Source organism: Ursus maritimus, unplaced genomic scaffold, assembly GCF_017311325.1.
Source record: "Ursus maritimus isolate PB19 unplaced genomic scaffold, ASM1731132v1 scaffold_5, whole genome shotgun sequence".
Taxonomy (NCBI): domain Eukaryota; kingdom Metazoa; phylum Chordata; class Mammalia; order Carnivora; family Ursidae; genus Ursus; species Ursus maritimus.
Window position 1 is genome coordinate 53,761,671 of NW_024426663.1, and position 17,742 is coordinate 53,779,412.

Here is a 17,742-nt window from a genome sequence, read left to right on the forward strand (position 1 = left end):
CACTGCTTATCAATTTGTTTCACTAAGTTAATTCCTACTCTTTCTTTAGGACTCCCCGGGACGCCCTGCTGACTCCTCCCTGCCCCAAGCGGGGCTGGCTGGCTGTCCATGTCATCTAGCATGCCTGCTATCCCCGGAGTAGGTGCTTTGTGAAGTGTCTGTTCCCTCTCACCACTGCCACCTGCCTGAGGACGAGGCTGGTGCCGCTGCTGGGCTCTGGCACCCACACAGGACCTGCCTGTGGAAGGCGCCCCACTCGACTCAGTCCGTGAGCGGTGATCAACCTCATTCGTGGCTTCAGGAGCTCAGAGTTTATTGTGCATGTGGGGGTGAGGGCGGGCTGACTCTGGCCTCTTCCCAAAGTCCTGGATTTGAGCTCCCCTTTCTCTTTCCCTCAACCCCAACACCCCCCTCTGTCCTCCCGCCATCAAGACCTAATAAGGGCTGGGGAGGTGGTGCAGTAGAGGAACTGACCATAGGGCCGAAAGCCCGCTGAAGGGGTCTGCCGTAGCTTTCCTCTTCTGTGAAATGGATCATTCCAGCACCTTCTCTGGGTCACTCTAAGGACTGAATGTAATAATCCCCAGAAGGATCCCTTTCTCTCCCCTGATGACTCTGGACCAGGGGTGACTCTCTTTCCCAAAGGTTTGTGATCTCCTCTGGTGAGGGGAGGGCACCCTATGTGCGGCGGTTCTGCACCCCTCATCCCTAGCCTGCCCCCTCCGTAGGGCCACACCTTCCCCCAGGGCAGAAGCCAGGGCAGCTCTGGGACACGGGGCAGGGTGTCCAGGGAGGCTCCTGGACACAAGGGACAAACAAGTGTCTTTAGTGGCAGGTTCTCTGCCCACTTTTATTTGACTTTGGGCCCAGAAGTCACCTCTGACCTTATGGGTAAGTCCTCAGTCTCATAACTGACTGCCAGGTGCCAGGGTCTGAGAAATCACTGCCTAGGCCAAGGTGGGGGGCAGAGTAGGTTAGCCCAAGCAGCAGGGGAGCTCAGCCATCAGAAACACGGGCGAGCTGCCACCTCCCTCCCTGCCATGATGTCTGGAGGCCTCATTGCCCACCATCGGGCCACCGTCCCCAAGACCAGAAGACACAGACAATCTGTGTGGAGGCCGGCATGGCCGCCTCTCCACTGCCCCTCCCTCCCCCAGCTCAGGGCCCTGGGAGATGGTAGGTAGGAGGGATGGAAGGTATGAACCCTGGAGAAAACAGGCATGTGTTTTAATCCTAATTAGCCGTGTGTGACCTTGGGCTAGTGACTTCATTTCTCCAAGCCTCAGTTTCCTGAGCTATGAAATGGGGATAATGATAGCACATGTCTCTTAGAAAGTTATAAGGATTGAATAGGAACATTCACATAATTCCTGGAGCTCGGAGTGCACGTGTTAAGGGAATAATAAATGACAGTATTCCTCTCATTACTATGTGTGTCCCTAGCATCTACCCAGGATACTTTAACGCTGTCCGACCTAACAGAGCCCGAATTTGTTGAAGATTTATAATCCCTTAAAGAGGGGCTCAATTACCTGAAGTGAGAGGAGAGGGCCCACCAGGCTCTAAGGTAGGGGGTGCTCTCCTTTTCTGCCCCACCCCTTGCCTGGAGCCCAGGTGGTCCTGCTGTTGTCTTTACCTCTTCCACGTTCAAAAGCTCACGGAGGCCTTGTTACATCTTCTGCACGTGGGAAACTCACACAGGTGGGCAGCCCTGCCGCCCACGATCCAGCGGCCCCGGTCTGCAGGCCACTGCAGCGGCTGGAGAGTGGGCTGGGATGCAGGCCTGGCCAGACAAGTGGTAACAGGGATCACACCTTTGCTCAGGGCCATGCTTCTGGCTTTGCAATGGGGATTCTCCAGCTTTTCTCGCCATAGAGATGACAAGTGGACAATGACGCCAGCAGCAGAAGGGGCCCCTTTCCCTGTGCTGGGGGCCTCAAGGGCCCCCAAATCCACCTACAAAGCTTTGTAGCCACCGTGATGGTGGCAGGAGGGGGAGGCGGAGAGACCCGCTTCCCTAACGGTCGGAGCCACGAAGGGAAGCAGGGGCATCAAGCACCCCCGTAAGTTCCAGGCTTTGGCCTCACCGGGAGGAGTAGCACAAGGGGTTACACCTGCCCCCGCGACACACACATCGGTCTCATCCACATCCGTAAAGACAAAAAGAAGCAAAATGCAGGAGACACAACTGCCTGAGGGTCTACGCCTCATCTCCTGGAGGCTGCCGCTGGCTAACCTGCAGCTGTGGCATATGGGCACCTGGCTGTCAGCTGGGGGACCCTGGCGTTCCCAGGCAGGCCGCCCAGAGGAGACCAAGGAGGAGGAGAGAGCAGCTATGCCCAACGACAGAGGTCAGCTGGTGGCCCTGGCCACATGGCTGCCCTTTAAGGCTGAGGCCTGAGTCAAGCCTCCCACAGTGGACAGCAACCCCCAGCCGCCAGACATGGGAGGCACTGGGCTCCGCACCGCCATTCAGAGGGGGCAGAGAGACCCGCAGCCTTCTCTGCGCCAGTTTGCAGGTGGGATGAGCCTCAGAGGGGCTGCCTCTGGCCTCTTTGCCATGATACTGGTGTTCCCGGGGGACCCCCTGGCTCTCTGGGCAGTGCGGTCCTTACCTGGAGGTCGGTAGCCTGTCCCACCCCGACGCAGGCCAGAATGGGAAGTGGAAGAGGAGCCAAAGCCAGGTGGATCCAGGTGTCTGGAATGGCTGTTTTGTTGGCTGAGTTCCGGCCCAGGGTCTTTGCTGCTCCTCTCCTGAGGGATGAGGGTCGGGGATTTAGCCTGGCCAGGCCTTGTATAACGAGATGGCCAGAGACCCAGTGGAGTGGCAGGGAGCATGAATGTGACTGTGCCAAACCTCACCGCTCCTCTCCTAGGGGTTCTTTTATTAAATGCCCTGATCCCAGCTCCGCAGATGGAGCTCAGGAGGCTGGGACACAGCCGCCCCACACCCTGAAGCCCCACCCATCTGCTGGCCTGGAAACTTGAGTCAGTGGCTATGTGGGGCACCACGTGGCCAAAGAGAGGTGCCTGGCATCCTCAGAGATGGAGCCACGTGCAAGGGCTGCCAGGTTCCCTGGGCGTGGGGGTGAGGGTCAGGGTATAGGGAGGAACATTCTGGAAGCTTTGGGGTTCTGTTTCGGGAGAAAGGCAAGCACCATACCCGATTCTGCCAGGTATATGTCCCCGTCTGGCACCTCCCACTGCCCCTCCCACTCAGAATTTCTCTCTACCCTCTTCACCTGTGCTTAAGGGAGCCTGTGATTCTCTAGTGTAGCTCGTAATTCTCTACTTGACTGTCCGTCTCCCCTGTGGACCATGATAGTGGTACTATCAGGATGGTTGGGGCTAGCTTTTCACTTCACTGCTCCCTAGCACAGGCACCGGGCCTGCCGCATAGTTGGTGTTTATGTTTTTTAAAAATTTTATTTATTTATTTGACAGAGAGAGCATAAACAAGCAGGCGGAGCGGCAGGCAGAGGGAGAGGGAGAAGCAGGCTCCCTGCTGAGCAAGGAGCCCAGTGCGGGGCTCGATTCCAGGACCCTGGGATCATGACCTGAGCCAAAGGCAGACGCTTAACCGACTGAGCCACCCAGGTGCCCCACATAGTTGGTGTTTAATACACCTTTGGTAAATGAATGACTTAAAGAATAAATTCCTCCATCAGACACCATGAGCTCTCCAAGGGCAGGGACCACTTCTTGTGTATTTTGTATCCCTGACTGCAGTGCCTGGCAAAGTCGGTACCCACTGAATTGTGTGGCACGGAAGACTCACTGGGAGTGAAAGTGAGGCAGGAGGAGCCTTTGCAGGTGTGCTAGTGAGACTCATGTCTTTATCCCTTCTTATCTGGGAGGCAGGGAGGACATGGCCTTCTCCTCTAGGTAACTCTCCAGTCACAAAGGGCTCCCCAGCAGGGCTGAGAAGGGGGTGGTAGTGCTGACTGGAGAAGCAGAAGGGAGATGAGCCTTGGGTGGGCTGAACTGGGGGCGCTCTTGCAGGAAGGTTGCTGCATTCGGGTAAATGGGAGCCACATCTGAACGGCACTCGCTTCTGGGAAAGCTCAAGAAGAGCTGGGGTAGCAGCACAGTAGGGGTCTGGGCCAGGACCTGAGGCCATTGTCAAGCCTAGGTTGACAAACTGCACTACCCCAAGAGCCTCCTGAGGTTGGGGACTTGGGGCCAGGGCTCCCACAAGTGCCACTCTTCAGACCTAACGGTCTTCTGCTCACATGAGATCTGGACTTCAGGCCATTCCTTGCCTTCACAGAGCCAGGAAGTCTCAGACACACATGGGACAGGGGGCAGGGGTGGGATCTCGCACTGGACCGGCAGCAGACGCCTGGCACTATGAGCAGAGTGGGAGCACTGTGTCCTGGGAGGTGAGGCTCCCCCGGGGCTGCAGAGTCACCCATGCTCTCTGATTTCTGAGCCCACGTTTGGTGTCCAGAGAAACTGAGGAGGAGGGAGAGTCTCCTGGGACCCAGATCCTGGATGCTGAACAGATTTGGAGTTTGCAGCCCAACCCACATCTCAGAGCTTAAAAGGGACTTGGGCCATTTAGTGACTGCCCCTCCTAGCTGACAGACCAGTCTTATTTTGTCTGCTGGTGGGCAGAGGAATGCACTCATTTCAGAACCTCTCCCCAGAGGTTTGTCTGAGTATCTACTGAGCAACACGAGTCAGAATAAAGACTGACACGCGTCAGCCCTGGCACTCCTGCTGTGGAAATCGGGGCTAAATGGTCAGATCTGAAACCAGAGCTTATGCGCAGACTGAGACATCATTTAACCGTTAATTCCTGCGTTGAGGGTTGCAGCAACCCCCAAATCAAGCCAAACTGAACCAAAATGGGAGTGACTGAGTAGCAGGCAAGTGGTGAGGTACTATTTCAGGGACACCTGGGTGGCTCAGTCCTTAAGCTACGGACTCTTCCCCACGGTCTCGGTGCTGGGTGTGGAATCTGCTTAAGATTCTCTCTCTCCCTCTTCCCCTTCCCCCTCCTAAATAAATAAATAAATAGGAGGTACTGTTTCAAAGACTCCCTTGGAAATGAAATGTGAACTTGACTTTCTTTTATTCAGTGACAAAAGTATTTACCCCAAATGGTTGCAGGCTAGTGAGTGGACACCGAGAGGCTCACACACGCGCCGGCACGCACACATTATCAACTCTGGCAGGCCTGACATGTTTTGATCAAGGCTGATTTGGGTCCCAAAGAATGGACTCCTTTTCTATCCAAACAGCATCTCATCAAGAGGAAAGATCCAGGGGCGCCTGGCTGTCTCAATCGGTGGAGCATACAACTTTTGATCTGGGGTTGTGTGGTCGGTCCCCAAACTGGGTGTAGAGATTACTTAAAAATAAAATCTTTAGGGGGAAAAAAAAGACTAAAGATCCCCAGCAGTGCTAAGGCCCCAGGTGGGCTGGGGGCGGGGACAGGTCTCCTTCCTGAGCCATGGGGGTCTCAGGCTGCAGCCCACTGACTTACCAAAATACGGTCTTCACCACTAGCTGACCCAGAGGGGAGCCGACGTATGCCACTAAACCCACTTTTTTGTTTTGTTTTCCTAAAGGCAAATGCCGCTTTGGTAGGTGACCGCGGCCGGGCTGGCCTCTACCTTGGAGGTCGGCCCCTGGGAGCAGGTTGAGGCCCGCTCCAACAGGTGCAGGTGCGCAGCGCGCGCGCCGGCCGGCGTCGCGCGGGGTCTCTCCCGAGGCAGCCAGCCGGGCGGCCGGAGCTCCAGGGCGCAGAGACCCGCCTGCGCAGCGGCCGCCTCGGAGGGGTGGGGAGAAGGCGGGGAGCCGAGCTGCGTCCTCCCTCGCCCCCTCCTTAAATGCCAGCGTCCTCCATTTGCTGCGCCCAGGGTGCGGCCTACTCAATCACCCGCCCCGCAACCGGGCGGCCGCGAGAGCAGAGTCGGGGCTGCCGAGAGGGCGGCGGAGCGGCGGGAAGGGAGCGCGGGGTGTCTGCCCGGCAAAGCCCGGTGGCGCGCCGAGCCGGGCGCTCTGGCTGCCCCGCCACCAGTAAGGGCGCCCGGCCGCTGCGCCCCGCCCAGCCCTGGGGCACCCCGAGCGGCCGAAGCGGCCTGAGGACGGGGCTGGAAGTAGCGGCCGGGCCAGGCTGTGGGAGCAGAGACGGTCCTGGCGGGCGCGCCTGCCCCGACCCGGCCTCCCGGAGCGCAGCGCCCGCGCGCCCGGCGTCCCAAGAGCCGGCGGGCACCCTATTCGCCCCCTGGCGGCGCCGGGGACTCGCAGGGCGCCGCCGCTGCCACCGCCGCAGGATGAGCTGTCCACAGCAGCACTGGGCGCCGCCCGAGGTCCCGCACGAATCTGTCCCGGGGCCGCGGACCCGGAGGTAGGCCGCGCTTGGAGGAATGGAGGAACGAGGGAACGCGGCATCTAGGATGTTTGGGGGGGGGTTCCCCCTGGATCCACGTCCTCCATATCCTGCGTGGGCTTCTCCACCAGCATGAAACCGGACACCCAGGGACCTCATCCCCTGCTGGCCCTCCCTCCCCTCACCCAGTCTCTCTGGAAATAAAAGCCACCCTCTCGTTCTTAATCATTCTGGGAAAGGTCCCCGCATCTCCCCTCCCTCTGCAGTGACCTGACCATGGTAACCTTGCAGACTTAGCCACACCAGGACCTGCCACACCCAGCCCTTGCCGCAGGTGGAGAGCTCTGAGTGCTAGGAGGTTATCAGAAAGATCAGCATTCTACATGGCCCTCGGCGTCCCTTGGGAGCCTAGCACTGCCCTAGGTTTTGTGGGAGATCAAAGTCCTTGCCCTCTAGGTACTTCCACTCTCAGAAGACAAAGACACTCAGGAGACTATTGGCACAGCAAGTGGCCTGGCAGCAGGAGCTCAGGGGAGGGCATGGTGGGGATGGGCCGAGCGTGAACACTGGAGCCATTAGAATTTGCTGAATGGACAGGGTTTGGAAGGAGAGAGAGGGAGGGAGAGAGAGGACAGACCGTCCTGGTCCAATCTGGAGTGGAGGGCTGGTGTGGGAGAGTTGGGGTGGCCAATCCCAGACGCCCTGTAAAGGTTAGCTTCTGCAGTGGGAAAGACAGGGAGAAGGAAGAGCTGGAAGCTGGACGCCCCTCTGGGAAGCAGCAGCGAAGTCTTGCTCTGACGTGCTGGCTGAGGAAGGGCGCACTTGCAGTTCTGAGGGGCATGTGTGCAGGTAGGAAAGCAAGGCAGTTGGGCCATACACTAGCCCCCTCTCCCCCCCAAAAAAGCTTGGGTTAGATGCAGAGGTTTTGTCGGGAAGGAGGAAGCCCAGGTTACGGAAGGGGGAGAGACAGCTGCGGCTAGGTCCGAAGGCGAAAAGAGGAAAAAGAGTGAGGGGAAGCAGGACAGCCAAGTAGCGCTGGGAGAAGCAGCCGGCTGCCTCCTGGGGAGGAGGAAGCCCCAGGGCTGTAGCCCATCTGAGGGGCCAGCAGGGGGCGCAGGGGCCCTGAACCTCACACCCACTGGAGCCGGCTGTAGTTGACCCTCGGGCTGCTGTGTGCAGTTTCTCCCCTTTTTCCCATTCCACTTTCTTACTGAACTCATCTTAGGTAATTGGAAAGACCCCTTCCGCCCAGTCTGGTTTTGTACAGAAGATGTGGCAAACGCAGAATGAAATTTGCAGGCCTCGCTGTGCCCTCCTGCCCAATTCTGCCCAGGTCTTAGGGCTACTGTTATCTTGCCTCATTTTTGACGTAGAAAAGCCATCTTTCTGGCAGCTGGAGACAGATGGACCATTGGGTCCCCTCTCAGTAGCATGACTTCCCACTTGGCCTTGGCTTCCAGAAAGGCCTGTCCATGCCTGGGGTCTTGGCTGTTTCACGGTGACCTCTCAACTTAGCTCTGGGACAGGCTCTCAGGGGGCCAGGGGGTCAAGCCTGGCAGATAGAGACCGAAGAGCCCAGACACTCGGGCACTGGCTACGCTGGGACTTCCATGGGGAAGACTGAGGCTGCTCAGGTGATGAGCCGGCAGAGTCAGGCGCTGCCTGTTCAGAGCCAGTGAGCACAAAGAGGGCTCTGGGGAGTGGGACTTCCCTGCAGTCCCGCAGTCGGCCGGCCGGCTGTGTGATGCTCCTCAGACGTGGCGGCCCAGGAGGGGGGAGGCGGGAGCGGGCGGGCACCGGCACCAGATCCGGCCCCAGGAATGGCCTGGTCAGGGCCCTCCACAGGAGGGGGCCCGAGGAAGCACCGTTTGGAAGAACGGCCAGGGTCAAAAGTCTTCTAAGAGTGGGGTAGGGTTCTGGAGTGTGCAGAACTGGGCTGAGGAGAGGAAGGGTCCCAGCCTAGCGGGGACCACACAGGTGCTCGGGCAGGGTTTCCTTCCCTTTGCGGTCAAGTCACAGCTGAAGGAGAACTTCCATTTACTCATGCTCTGCTTCAGTTCCTTCAGGGTCCGCCACCCTCCACGTCCTCCCTCTTCTACCAGGAGCCTGATGGCAACGGGGAGAAGCATGCCTTATTTCTTCACGAATGATGCCTACATGAGTGCGTCTGAGGCCGTGCATGCCCCGTAGCGTCTGCTGCCATTACCCCCACCTCCGCCGGAATAAGTCCCATAGGGGAACAAGGTCTCTCAGCCACCATGCCCTGCCACTCCTTTTTAACATTTACAGACACAGCTATCCATTTCTAAGTCCGTACTACGTGCCACGCACTGTGGTAGGCACATTGGGTGTATGACCTCATTTGTTCTTCTTAGTAGCTCAGAGGCTCATCGTCCCTACTCTTTGGTTCCAGTTCCCAAATCCGGCCAGGCACAAGGGGTTGAAGTCTGTTCCCTAAGCTGATAGAGAGGACACAGTCCAGTCTTGGCGTCACTCACTGTGTGGTGGCTCAGTAAATATTAATTAACTCTGAGGACAAGCTGCACTTTGACTCATCTCTGGCTAATTAAATAAACCTGCCATGTAAATCAGCTGTGGGGACAAAGCGATATTAGGCTGTGCTGAAAAGAAATTGGGCTGAGGGACAGTTGGCCTTCAAGCAGAAATCTACCTTGGCCTGCTCTGGCTCCCTCTGTGTTCTTTGAAGCCAGGGCCAGAGTGGTGGGAATGAGGAGTAACCTACTTCTCAGAGAAAGCCTCACCCCCGACGTCCTGGAGAACAGCGAGGAGGGAGGCAGGGTTTATGTGCCCACTGTGTCCTGCAGGCCCACGATGATGTGAGTATTCTCTCAGGAGCCGAGACACAGCTGTCCGGCCTTCCCTGCTCTCCCCCACTCCATCCCCATCCCTGAGGCATCACGTCCCAGGGGTCCTGTGGGAGACCTGGCGCCCAGAAAGCACAGGCTGTGAAAGCCCCTTCCAATAGCACCTGGCAGTTTGCGACTCTGGTGGGGCTGGCAGTCACCTCCCTGGGCTCTGCTTCCTTCTGCTCCTTCCTGCAGATAATGAGCCATGGCAATGTCCCAGATTCTCTGGAGGCCCCGCTCCCACTCTGACCAACCTAGGGCAGGCCACTTAGCCTCACCCGGCCTGGGCTCTACTTTGTCGAATAGGGAAATGGCACTGTCAGCCTCACAGGACGGGCTGTGCACAACGTTAAGGGCTCAGTAAGTGGCAGCTATTTGATGCTGCTGATGATGATGTTGTGTCTGGTTCGTAACAGCCAACTGTATCCCCCAGTACTGCTGGGCTGTCTTGAGATATAGTCAGGGTAGCTACTGTGTTTGAGCCTTAAGCTGTCACTTTGAAGGTGGCTGTTCTTTACATGGAAAAAGAGAGAACAGCATCTCAAAATAATGTCATGATGTGAACACGTAAGGATAAAATGACATAAGGTAGGGGCAAGGGCAAGGGCGCAGGGAGTGTGTGAGTTGCCGAGAAAGGATGGAACAGTGTGCCCCTTCCCCTCCCCTCCAAGTCCCTCCCTGCAGCCACGTGGGAGCCCTCACCCCTCAGGGCTTGTGTCCTTCCTCCTCCCCTGGGCTTGCGTCCTGTTCCCAGCGCTAGCATTGCTCAGAAGTTAAAGGCCAACCTTGGGGGCCTGTGGTTCATTCAAGCCGATCCCCACATTGTCCTCTACTAGGGGGAGCCACACCTGTCACCGTGGTGGGCCACAGGAGTTCTACAGGGTCCCCTAGAGCTGCCAAGCAGGTACAAGACAAACATCTACACGTAGCTCATTGGAACAGATCAAATGTGGTTCTCAAAAGCTCAGACTTGCAAGCTTTGGAGAAGGCCCAGGTTTGGCTCCTTTTAACTCCAAACAAATTCTTGTGGGATGTTGCAATTACTTGTGACAATCCGTCTCCCTGCCTGGGACTTTGATTTCAGATTTAGACATGTAAAACTGGGTGGCTGGCTGGGCCTTGAGCAACTTGGGGGGTAGGGTGGGGGATGGCCAGGGAAAAATCTTTGCAGCATACTGTGTTTGAATGAAAGATCTCAAGGAATCAGACACTGTAGCTCTGTTTGTGTTACCAGAACTTTTTCAGCCACTGTGGCAGATTTCCTGTCCCTGAAATTGGTTCACTATGCTGGAGTGGCTCATTCTGTCCTTTGAAATACAAATGTCTAGGAATCATTTTCTGTAATAGTCTTATGTTAGAGTAACTTTCCAATCACTGTAACAAATTCTGCAGTCCTTACCCTGAAATCTTATCCCCCGGATAAGCAGCAGATGAAGATCGGTCAAGGCCACAAGGGATATTTTCATGGTAACTTGTGCTGACCTGACCCCAGAGGAGCCTGGAAGCAGGAGGAGGTGATGCAGAGAGAGCCAAGCGGATGTAGAAACAAGAGAAGAGCATGGCTGGGCAAAGTGTGTCTGGATGTCGGGGCTCTGTGGCCTTTCTGGGTACTTGGTACATATGCAAATGCTTTGGGCAAACCGCCTGTGTCTTTGTGTTGCTATTGTACCTGGCCTTAAAGCAAGTTTTAAGCCCTGGACCCCATGTTGGGCCGCTCTTTCCCTACTTCCCAGCCACCCCCCTGGTCTGAGAGCCCACACAACCTTAGTTCTGGCTCCTTTGGCTTTCATAGTGGCAACAAAACTGCTGGATACTGCTGTCCCTGAAAGGGTTTTGGGCAGAAGGACCTTCTTTGTTTCACCCCTAGGCCTTTGACAGTCAGCCTGACCTAGCAGCTTGCCTCCTGAGGCTGGTGCACGGGACAGAAATCCGGGATCAAAAATGGCTAGGAATTTCTAGATGCTCTATGGAGCCCAGGCTGATGTGCAAAGTCCCAGGTGCCTGCTGGCAGATCTGGGGTCATAAACTCTTGCCTTTAGTGTGGGTATCTGGCACAGAATCACTAACACTTCTGTTTCCTCAAATACCCTGTGAGCTCTCCTCTCCTTCCATCCATCTCGTCAGGACAAAGCTTAGAAATTACACGCAACAGTATGAAAAGAGAGGTCAGAATGAGGGGCTGTGTTTCAGGCCCACCAGATTCCCAGGGAATTCCGACCAAAGGAAACACCCAGCTGTCCTCCTCTGGGTTAGAAGCACTGCAATTCCTGAGGGAGCAAGATGAGAAGGGAGGTGCTGGGAATGGGATGTAAAGGCAGGGAATAAGGGAGACAGGACAATCCCCCTGGAGTTCTTTTGAGTCTTAGAAAGAAAAAGCTTGGAATGCCTGAGCAAAAGCAAATGCTCCCTGCTTCACTCATATCTGAGGGGGAAGAGGGAGTGAGTAAGCTAGGATCATGGGGGCATGGCAATAAAAGGACCTGGCGGCTCAGGGCGCTGGCCAAGGGGTGCTGAGGGGACCGTAGGAGTCAGCACAAAAGAGAATGTCTCCCCCAGAGGCCTTTGAGAACATAGCTGAGCCATTCTGTTTCTGGATGAGAAGACTCAATGTTATAAAGATATCGACTCTCTCCAACTTAATTTATATAATAAAATAAAATCCCAACCAAATTCCTAATAAGACTTGTTAAGTGAAACTTGATACACCGATTACAAAGTACGTCTAGAAGGATAAAATATGTACAAATAATAAAACAATTTTGGAGGAAAATACACTGTATCAAAACATACTCTGCTGGCTTATTGAATTTAAAGAAAAAAAAAAAGAAAAAAAACTCGTATCCTAAAAGTGCAACTGGAATGGTGTGCCGCTGGTCCAAGGAATATGGAAAAAGTTCAGTGCAGTGGAATAGAGAATCCAGGAACAGTCACATGTATTTATGGGAATTTTGAATGTGATAAGAGTAGTATTTCAAGTCACTGGGGAGAGGATGGCCTATATAATTCCGGGCGGCATGTGACCCTCCAGAAAAAAAAAAAATAGATTCCTAATTCACACCATATATGAAAACAAATTCCAGATGAATTAAAGAACTAACATAGAAACACAACTATAAGAGAAATACAAGAAACTATGGGAGAATATGTTTATTATCTAAGGATAGGGAAACCTTATTTAAAGACCAGAAAATACCAAGGCATAAAGGAGAGGACTGATACATTTGATCATAATAAAAAGCCTCTGTATGACCCAAGGAAGCATTCAGGTTAGAAAGACAGTCAGCTGGACAGTGGGGTGGCTTGTTCTGCCCAGTGGACTGTGAGATCAGATGGCCTTTGAGGCCTGTCTTTTCCCTCCCAATTCCTTCTCCAAAATCCAGGTTTCGGAGGAGGCAAATCGCACCAGAGGACGGCTACTCCCTACTGTTCATTGTCCCCGGGGCCCTATAATCAAGATATAATTCAAGAATTCAAGTCATAGTTACTAAGAGCCAGCTTAACCTGAGTGTGTTAAGGGAAGCAGGGTACAGGAGAGGAGGTGGTAAAGCCAGACAGAAGGCCCGGGGTGAGGAATGGGAACAAGACTGTCTCTCTGGTCTCAGTCCTTGGGCTCAACTTTCGCAAAGTGGGTGTGGCTGAGCTCCTCCTAAGACCCAGAGCCTTTTTGGAAGAGCATGCTGAGAAACTGTCACCTCCTGTGGGTTTTAATCACCTCCATGAGATCCCTCAGCTCTGTGGGGATCAGGGCAGTCCTGGGATGACGGCCCCTGCCTAGACCCCCTCTAGCAGTGACGCTGGATACGTCTATGTCCTTGGAGGAGTTGGGCGGCCTTGCACGGTGATGGCTCCAAGTCAGAGGCCTGTGTCCTGGAGACGTGACTATTTCATGTTCGGAGAACAAGGCTTCCAAGCAAAGTGAAACTCTAGTCCCATGGAATCTTCTTCAGCCAATTCACCCTATGGGGATCAGGCTCTACTCTTGGGGGAGCCCAGGGAACCACTGTGCCCTGCTGCTCTCAGTCTACACTGCCCACGTACGGCCTGACTCTGAGCTCAGAGCATGTCTGCCTGATTCAGGTACGAGGATGGCCAAGTCTTAGGATACCTCTGCCGCATTCTGGTGCCATCCAGCAAGCTGGGCTGAGCACACAGATCTGAGGTTTGAGAGGAAGGGGGAAAGTCTCAGCAGGGAGGCAGATGCCATTTTCTAACATGAACAAGAAACTCGAACAAAGAATGACAGGTATTGAGAAAAGCAGAAGAAAGTATCAGGACTGCTTAGAATGGGGGCACAGGCTCAATGACAGAATCATATTCCAAAAAGCATTAATCTCACAGGCCCCAAGTAGGCAGGCGAGGAGTAAGTACGCACAGCCGGAACTATGACCGAGGCGCCCGACCCCTAAAGAAAGGGTGCCCCACAGGTCAGAAGAATCCACTGGTCTCCAGGAAGTTAAAAAGTAGACCACGGGCTTTAGAGTTAATGCCTTCAAAAGGGAACGAAACAACTTCATATCAGTGCACAATCTGTCGCTGAGTAGTGACCACGTATCAAACTGTCAAATGACGGCAACATACTGAGATTCCCGCATCGCCTACCACTACGACCACCAAAACACACCTGGAGAAGCGCCCGACCCTGCCTCCCACTTCTGAGGTGACGCCAGATCCGACCTCCATGTGGCATAAAATACAGCAGTGTCGAGTGCCTTATAATACTATAACCACATCTCAGATACTCAGCTAGCTCGAAACCCCCAACTTCCCAAACGGGTATGGTAGGCTCCAACCAGCCAACACAGAGCTACGGACGGCAGCTCTCTTTCCTCAAAGCCTCAGCAATGCTTCCCGGCTCGGCTCACTGACAGTCCTGTCAATCAGCCAGGCTGAAGCTTCTTAGAGACCCTCAGAGGAGGGTTCTCTTTCTATTCTCAGATTAGGACCAGCGATTCTGAACCTATTTGGGCCATGAATTCCCTTAAGAGTTTTGAAGAAAACTATGGATCTTCTTCTTAGAAAAATGTACATTGCACACACAGGTATAAGTTTGTATAAAATTTCAGGAGCTTTACAGACCCCCCAAAAACACCAGCTTAAGAATTTCTGCCAAAGGCAAATCACTCCTTTTCTTACGCAAGAGCTGTTTCCCAGGGCTGATTAACTGCTATCTTAGATGTCCAACAGGTGAATTAATATTCAGCACTGACCTCTAGTCATCCCACGCCCTTGGCAGATGGCAGAGTCTCTGCTGTTGTCTGTGACCAGAAGGAAGCAGAGTCCCTAGACAGAGACCACATTCTGTTTTTCAAAAAAGCACTCTTCTCTACCACGGCCAGAAAACCTCAGACACCCCACGTCTAGAAGAGAGACACTAAATAACAGACCAAAATAAATCTGGTCCAGTATCCAGCTAGGTCCGTGAAGACACAGCTATAGACTGATCCTCCTTGGACCGGGAGGAGAAAGGTATGAAGATAGGCAGGTACCCAGGCTGAAATGGGAAGGGGTCAGGATGGGTTTGCCTTCCCTTCAGCTAAATGCAGACTAGCTCTTCATTCTAGAGGCATCTGCTCTTTTCATGGCTCCTCTACCTGGAACGCGGAGGCTGCTGGAAGCAGTGCTCCTATTGACTACTCAAGTTCCACATCTCTCTCCCTTTTTCCAGTAACAACCACAACAGCGCCATGACAACAAGGCTAATGATAATGATAGCACTTACCGGCCATTAGTCTGTGCCAAGAACTGTGCTATAAGCTCTTGACATAAATTACTTCATTTAGTCTTCCCAACAATCAAATGAGGTATGCCCTCTTACCCCATTTACAGATGAGGAAATTGAGACTAAGAGAAATTAAGTAGCATTCCTTAAGGCACAGAGCTAGGGAGTGATGGGACAGAGACTGGATTTGCACCTAGGCCTGATTTCAAACCTCATACCCTCTTTCTTTTTTTAAAAGTAGGCTTCATGCCCAGTGTGTAGCCCAGCATGGGCCCAAACTCACAACTCTGAGATCAAGACCTGAGCTGAGATCAAGAGTCGGACACTTAACTAATCGAGCCACCCAGGCGCCCCTCAGACCTAATACTTTTAATCCCCACCTCCACGCTCCTGCCCAAAAGATTGGGACTCAGACAAAGGCCTTAGAAATCCTCCAGAGTGCCACTCTGGTCCCAGGTCCTTGCTTTCCCCTCCCTATCCTCTGCCCACAATGCAGCAGCCTGGTTCCCATCAGGGACTCACTTCATGGAGAAGTGGTTGGAAACCCTCAAACTCTATCTCCTATCTCCGTCTGACTTACCTATGACTGTATGACTCCATAGCCTGGAGCTGAAATTTATTTTAAACTCAGCTGAGCTCGGGAGCCTCATTTCCTCCTCAGGTTTAGAATCAAGGAAGAAGGCTCTTTTCTGCTTCTTCCCTGTAGAGTTGTTGTTGTGGTGTGTGTGTGTGTGTGTGTGTGTGTGTGTGTGTGGTTGTCACCACTCCCATCTTAAAGACTCGGGGGAGGGCCAAGTAACAGAGAGTAGAAGAGCCAGGATTCAGTGAAATGTCACCAATGATGATGGTGCTCTATGGAGGCCATACTTTTCTACATCTCTCCTACCCCTCAGCATTTAGAAACAGGGCACATCACCTCTCAGATAGCTAGTCTCCTCCCTTCCCTCAATTAGTGGGTTCCAGGGAGAGTAAGTGCCGAGTTCATCAAGTGAAAAGTCCAGATGAATGTGGCCAAGGGGGCCCCCAAGTGCATGCTGAATGGCTAGAGGCCCAACTAATGATGCTTTGGGGAGCTTTTGGGGGCAGAGTGGGCATTAAGGTCTCTGTTGAGTCCAGGGTTCCTGTCCTTTCCCCAGAGCTTTGGCTAAGGATGAAATAGCTGGGGAGAGCAGATGCTGAGCCCCGCACAGAGGCGGGAGGTGCAGGATGCTAAGGAGGGTTGGCAGCAGGCTGAGAAAATCATCTCCAATGCAGGGCCCCTGTCCTATGCCACCTGTGCGCCAGCGGTGAGATAACACAGAATGACAATACTTGCATTCAAAGTGGATGAGGAAGTCAGCCCCAGAGGCAGAGCTGACTTTCCGAAATGGCCTACTCACTGGGGTCCAGTCATTTAGCTAAGAGATGTTTACTGAGTATCTGCTGTGTGCCAGCCTCATTCCGACACTGGGGATGCCTTAGCGAGTCCTGCCCTCATGGCGTTAGCCCATCAACAGAAAAACATAGAGAAGTCAATCTTGGACAGGGAGAGGTACTAGGAAGAAAACTTAACCAAAGCAGTGAGGGAGAGTCCACTTCAGTTTGGGTTGTCAGAGGAGGCCCCCTCGAAGCAAGAACATAAGCTGAGGCCTGAATATGAGAAGGGCCAGCTGTGCGGGGGTGTGGAGGGAAGTACGTTCTGGGCAGAGGGAAGAGCAAAGCCAAAGACCCTTAGGTGGCAATGGGCTCCATGCGTTCAAGGTACAGGAAGATGACCACATGGCTTAGAGAAGTGAACAAGGAGGTAAAAGGAAGAGACAAAGCTGGAGAGTTAGGCAGGGGCCGGCTCATAAGAACCTCGAAAACATATTTACAAGCAGGCTGCTGTGTGGGGAACGGATGGCAGGGGAGAGAATGGCTGTAAGGAGACCAGCGAGGAGACAGGTGAGAAAATGGGTGGCCACATAATCTGTCATCCAAACGAGGACACTTGTGCAGGTGAACGGGGTGCTACAAACAACCAGGGACAATAGGCAGAGCCAGGACTCGCCATTGCCAGAACTCCACCTGCCGTCAGCCAGCTCCAGCCAGGACTGGCACAGGAAGCTCAGCAGTTTTTATCGCTCCTGCTCTGACACAGCGCTCCCAGCTCTAGGAGAAAGAATCACTTTTCTCTTTGGCCCCAGGCTCCTGGCCTGGTGCCCCACGCCTGAGCACTTGGTTTCTGTCTAGAGGCCATGGGTTACAGTTGCGGCACATCCACGGAGCATGCCCTTTTCCCCGTGTGCTCTGGTGCGCTCTGCGCGACGACCAACAGTACACAGATGAAAGAACAACTAGGGGAGAAGGCCGCCCCGGGGGGCTCAGTCGGTCATGCGTCAGACTTGATCTCAGCTCAGGTCTTGGGTCGTGAGTCAGGAAAGTGATGGCTCCACGCTGGGCATGGAGCCTACTTAAAAAAAAGAAAGAAAGAAAAAGAAAAAAAAAATAGGGGAGATGTGGCCGTCCCTTCTGGAGGTGGTGTCCAAAGGGTGAAAGCCAGAGAGAGCTGGACAAGCTCTAAGTGGCACAACAGGGACTCGTAACTTGGCCTTCAGGAGGATCAGTGAAGCAGGTGAGATGGCCACAAGCTCTCTCTGGATTCTCAAATCTAAGACTCGGAAAGACACAGAGAACCTTGCTTTAGAGAGCAGTGGCTCTCACACTTCCATGTGCCCTACGGTCAGCTGGTGGGCTCCTTGTAACAAGGGTCGCTGGGCTCCTGAAGAGCAAAGCCAAGCTTCTGATTCAGTTCATTCCGGAGTTAGGCCCAAGAATTTGCATTTCTAACAATTTCT

General features: G+C 53.9%; 1 protein-coding gene across 5 annotated transcripts in view; it reads right to left on the reverse strand.

Moving 5' to 3' along the window:
• Positions 1-17,742, reverse strand: part of PURA (purine rich element binding protein A) — a 121,416-nt gene that overhangs the window by 79,014 nt on the left and 24,660 nt on the right. Inside the window, exon 1 of one of the 5 annotated variants that reach the window (XR_005832513.1) lies at positions 2,616-2,630. The exons of the other annotated variants lie outside the window; for them this stretch is intronic. The gene's annotated coding sequence lies outside the window, so the exon portion shown is untranslated. Of the gene's footprint in view, positions 1-2,615; positions 2,631-17,742 lie in introns of those variants that run through there. 5 annotated transcript variants of the gene reach the window in all.